We start from the raw sequence: 6,132 nt of genomic DNA, 5'->3' as shown, positions 1-6,132 counted from the left end.
CGCTAGAAGGAGGGCTTGAACCTCCGACCTTGTGGTTAACAGCCACACGCTCTAGCCAACTGAGCTATTCCAGCTTTGTTTGATTTAGCATGATTTAATTATATAAACTATCTAAAGTTCGGCATATTAGAAGAACATGTTTAAGTCGTCTATGTTCCATTCTTAGAAATGGGAAGGGGTATTCTTTTTGCATGTTTGAAAATTTAGCAGAAATTAATTTTTAAAATATATTCTGTTTAAAAATATATTAAAGTAATATATTATTTTATTTTTTACATTAGTGCATTAAAATAATCAAAACATTCTGAAAAACTTAATGTAAAATTTAAAAAAATTCAAAGATTTTCAAAAACATAATTAAACTACAATGTAAAATAATATCTTAGATACTGTTTTAGAAATATATCAATCAATTTGCAGCAAGATATATTATTGACATGTTATTCAAAGCTGAATTTATAATATATTTATTTTTTTCCAAAAATGAAATAGTAAATATATATTTAAATAATAGTTAGAATATATGTATAAAAAAAAATCATTTGGTTTTATTTAACTAACATCCATAATAAGAATGGTGAGATATTATATGGTAGCTTTTTAATAGTATTAATCAATTACTATCCCCAAAGATTTTGGCTTTATATTATAGAATAAAATGAAAACTATTGAAAAATATTATATTTTTGGCGATTAAAAAGATAGTTTTTATACTAATGAAGCATTCATCAATGCCACTATAAAAATATTATATTTTTAAAATATTATTATTCATCTAAAAAAATATTTTATTTTGGATTAAGTTAAAAAATTTAAATACATATAAAAAAAAAATCGGATATCATATACAAAAATTATATATGAGAACTTAAAACATCAAAATAATTAAAGAAAAAATTAGCTTATATTACTTAAAAATCAAGAAATTAAAATTTCTTTTTCGAAGAATTAAGTAAAAGCACATTTGTTTTCGCATTATAAAAATATGTTTGGAAAAATTATTTTTTTAATTTTAAATTAATAGTTTATATGTTTTGATATTATTTTGATGTATGATGTTAAAAATAAAATTTAAAATATAAAAGATATTTTTTTAAAAATAACTGATTAACAATCAGAATTGAATAAATAGAATGGTCAACGTAAGATGCCACCGTTGGAGAATACTTGAAGGTTTGGGAAGTTAGAATTCCTCCCAAAATTAGACATTAATTTTGTTTTTACTTTTATAATAATGGACGGTGGTGATTGCGTTTAGAAATAGCACGCCACGCCACGTGGCTAGATATTTCAGCTTCACGCTAACGACTGCCGTCTCCTTAATTAACAAACTCTTAAGTCTATAACCGCCTTAATACCCTACAACGTCAACGCTACGTCAAGCGTCTCGTCATTCTAGATAAGATTACAAAAAAGGTTCCTTGAGTTCTTCGAAATAACGTGATTGCCACCACGCTTCAGCGCCCCAATAAATTGACGCCACCTCCAATTCGTTGTGGCTGCTTTTGAACGTTGATGCGAATCTGAAGTTTATAGTAGTTTTTTTTGTGACCTTTTTTCGAGTTCTTGAACAATTATTCTTCTTGAATAATTATTCCTTGTGACCAGGAGCGCAGCAAGAAAACATAAAATTAAAAGAGTTACATTAAAAAGATTATTTAAAATAACAAAGAATGAGCTGAAAAAAATATTTTATTGAAGAGGTCGGGCCCTTGCTAGTCTCACTGCTTCCATCACTACTTGTGATATCTACCAAATAATTAATAATTTAATCAAATTATGTGGATTTACCATCCATTTTGAATTTAATTTTTAAAAAATATTTCATTTTTAATCGAAGATTGTAAGTCTTGATTTTTAAATTTATTCAAAATATTTTTTTTGCAAATAATTAAAATATTTTAGATAAGCTTTTGAATGTTGATGTGAATTTGGTTTTTTTATTACCTTAGAAGAAATTTCAATTTTAATCTAAGATTGTAAATTTTAATTTTGAATTTCATTCAAAATATTATTTTCAAATAATTAAGATGTTTCTAGATAGCTTCGGCTTTTAAAAAAATATATTTATATTCTTACAGAGAGAATATTAATATAACCATAGGATTAGACAAGGAATTGCTTGCTTTGGAAGAGAGGAAAACGTAGAAAAAGTTATTGAATGAGTTTTTTCTACCAATAAATACTATTAAACATGGTTATAATAAACAAATCATTCTTAACAAGGGTAAAGATGTAATTCCATCTATTATTGTTCCAGAAGCTGGATTACCATTACTAATACTATTTGCTTGACAACGACTTGTCGGGTATGCCATAGTTATCTGAAAACAGAGAAGAAGTGGACATAGTCAAAGGGCAGAATTTTCTTATCAATTTTGATGCTACCATATTCCCATGCATTAATGTCCATTCCTTAATATTTAATTAGCCACTACGATTTAAAGGATGTTTGATTAAGAGTTATTTTTTAAATTATTTCATTATTTAAAAATATATTAAAATATATAATTTTTAACTTTTAAAATTTATTTTTTTATATCAATACATTAAAATAATTTTAAAATATAATAAAAAAAATTAATTCAAACATAATAAAAGTTGAGAATTCTTGAAAAATTGTGTATCTATCACAAGTATCTTTCAAGGAAGATTTCTATTTTATGCATAAAATTAACTATGGTTGGCCCTTGGAATGAGTGAGACGATTGTATTTATTTTGTAATTTAAAATTCAATTAGTTTTTAGTTTTACAAAAAAAAAAAAATTAGTTTCTTATTTGGGTATCATCACACTTTTTTAAAAAGATAAGATTAGTCTCGTTCGAAGTTCGTGGCTGTTCCTTTCAATAAGTACGCTTCCTAGAGATCGAACTTGTATTCTCACTCTTATAATGATATAACAGTGCCTTAACCAATAGATCAACATTTTATTGATTAGTTTTACAAATATAAATTCACATAAGTTGATTTTCAATTGATTTCACTTAAGAAGATACTAATTAAATTCTTAAGATGCTATTAAATACCTTCTCTCTTCTTTTCCTTTGTGACTTTTTTTTTTTTTTTGTAAAAATAAGATTCATAGATGATTTTAAAATGATTATATTCAATGCTTTTATGGAATTATTTCTTAAATTTATTCCAAACATGCTTGTTTCCCTCTAATTCCAATGAAATTAGAATTATTTCCTTTTGACGCCGGCAGCATCTTGCTTAAACCCTACTAATAACTAGAAATTATTCCATAAAGTGATAGAAATCTCTCGTAATCATTTCAAAAATATAATCTCTTGTTTGGGAATGAGGTAATCATTTCAAAAATATAATCTCTTGTTTGGAAATGTGGTTATGATTGTTTTTTAAAAGGTTTTTCATGCTGAAGTCTATTAAAATGATTTTTTTATATTTTTTTAAAATTATTTTTAAGATTAACACATTAAAACAATCCAAAACATATAAAAAAAATTATTTTTTAATAAAAAAAAATTTATCTTTTTTTAAAACACGAGTACAACCGTGTTTCCATCGGCTCTCTAACATCTAAAAGGCAAATCAAACGGTACATAACCTCACATCAATTTACACACACACACACATTGAACCTTATATACCAATTATTTAATTATAAACCAAAAAAACAAAATCACTAGCAGGCAGGGATATCACACTCCACAGCCTCCACTTGGTCAAAAATATGCCCAATAAATAAATAATACCAAGCAAATTATAAAAGTTTTAAATTTTTTCTCAACTTGGTCCAAATAAATCGTCTAAAAATAGTAAAAAAATATAAACATTGATCTTTCCCACCAAACTTCTCCATGCCATAGCCCTCCCTTCTTCCCCTACGTCCAAAACCCATTTCCTTTTCCGCTCTCCCTTTATTTTTTACACACATATATATATACATAACACTGGTTACCTTCCCTTCCATTCAAAAACAGAGAACGTTGAAGAGAGAGGTCAGACGATTCTGTCTTCAGTTTTTACAGGGCAAAAGATGGAGCAGAGAAGAGGAGACAGCAACAGCAAGGAAGACGGGATTGAGGAGGAGCAGATGGGATTTCCAGTTCATAATCAAGTTAAGAAGATAAAGCAAGAATCTTGCTGCAAAATCTTGGACTGGCCGCCAGGGGGGCTGCCTGAGATGAAACCTGTTCTTAAGGAGATCGCCGCCAGATCATCACATCAACTCTCTCGTTCGCCCCTGGGATTAGCCGGCAGACCCATCTCTGTCGGCGATTCATAGAAAGGAATTCTTGAAGTAATATTGATGATCATGGTGGTTTAGGCCTTCTTTTAGTAGTGACTAGTAAGAATTCAGCAGGGTTTTGCTTTAGTTTTTCACTTCTACCATGGTATCTCCCCTGTTTTTTTCTTTTCTTGTAAATATTTTTTAATATTTCATGGTAGTTTTTTTTTATAATTAATTCTCAGTTTTGATGAATTCAGAGACATTTCTTGGTTTCTTGCCTCATTTCGTTCATCATAAAGCTAATCGGAACATATTTAAAATTATATATCTTTTTGATAAATAAGGAAGGAATGAAGAAATTAAGATTTATATCTTCATTAGAACATATTCATGGAAGGAATGAAGATTTTTTTTTTTTTGATAAATTAGGAGCTTATTACGCTTATCTCCGATTACAATCAGTGTCTTAATTTGGATGTTTAACGTAAAATTGTAATTAAAATAGTATTATTTTTCAAACCGATTACCTTAACAAACCCATCATCTTCGTGGGTGTGAATAGTCCTATTGTAATTACGCATCAAAATGCATGATTTCAAAAAAATAAGACCTAGTTTTATAATTGAAAATTAATCCAGGAATTTAACAACCGCGCTTGAATGAATTTAGTGTTAATATCTCACTTTATTAAAAAAAAAAAAATAATATAAAATTATTTTAAAATCTCATCTAAATATTTAAGTTTTTTAGATAAGTTTTCAATAATTATTTTATATTATTCTTAAATATATTTATTTTAAAAAAATTATGATTATAATATTTAAATTTATAATCGTTTGGTTATTAAAACTTTAATATTATATAAAAATTTATTTTACCTAGAAATCCAAGTCATTAAGTAAGGTCCAACAATAATTTTATGGTAATCTTTGACAATTTTTGCAATTTTAACCAATGAAACTTGTATCAGAGTGGTTGAAGAAAAGAAAACCCTAAGTCTTTCGAAACCCAAAAAAAAAAAATCAGAACTTTCAGCAGATGCTCAAGTCTGTGATTTTGACGGGGTTATTATTCTATAGCATATTGAGAATATACTCTTTTTTCTTTTTAATTTCACGTTAATCACGACTGAATCTCAAAATATCTCAATGCATAATAGTCCATAAAACATTTGTTCAATGCATAAAAGTCCACAATACATTTACTTAACCACAACCAATTAGATTAAACAAAAAAAAAATTAATCACCTAATAGGCGGTCAATAAAAACTTAAAATTAAAAAATTTATTTTTTTATGATTTTAAGTTCAAGCTTTATGATTATTAATATTAATGTTTATTAGAAGCTTACCTTATCATTAATTTTAGGATTCATAAAGAATAATCGAGATACACATAAATTAATTTAAATATTTCATGTAAATTAAAAAGAAAAAAAAACTTAATCTTTGAAGCATGAAATGCACTGACAAAATAAAAGCCATGTCAAGTAGCAGGATGCCCTTTCTCTTATTAGCCGGCGTTCAAATATTCATGCACATGCATAAAATCTAAGGGTTTATTTGGAGTGTGGATAAGGTTGTGTTTAAAAATGTTTTATTTTTGAAAATATATTAGAATAATATGTTTTATTTTAAAAAAATTATTTTTGATATTAATATCAAAATAATATTAAAAAACTTCAAATCTTGAATAAAACAAGGTGTTGCACGTACCAACAAATACCCTAAATCAATGAATTTTTGCTTTTGATTTCAAAACTTGATATAATCACGATTTGTTTATAATAAAATCAGAGGTACAAATTAAATTAATTATGACTTGTCATGTTATTTTTAATAGAAGATTTCAATCCAAAAGTCTCATTTCAATAACCTAAATCTCCCAAGTTAGACTATACTTTAGGTTCCTATTGGATTGGGCTAGCAATTTCTA

The 6,132-nt window shown here is 26.6% G+C and overlaps 1 non-coding gene across 1 annotated transcript; it reads right to left on the bottom strand.

The window, feature by feature from the left end:
- TRNAN-GUU (transfer RNA asparagine (anticodon GUU)) lies at nucleotides 1-74 on the bottom strand. Its single transcript has one exon. It is a non-coding gene; the product is annotated as a tRNA-Asn (tRNA).
- Nucleotides 75-6,132: the final 6,058 nt, after the last annotated feature.

This window comes from Populus alba, chromosome 15 (genome assembly GCF_005239225.2).
Source record: "Populus alba chromosome 15, ASM523922v2, whole genome shotgun sequence".
Lineage (NCBI taxonomy): Eukaryota > Viridiplantae > Streptophyta > Magnoliopsida > Malpighiales > Salicaceae > Populus > Populus alba.
Note: the sequence above shows the minus strand (reverse complement) of the source record. Positions and strands in the feature narration are given on the sequence as shown.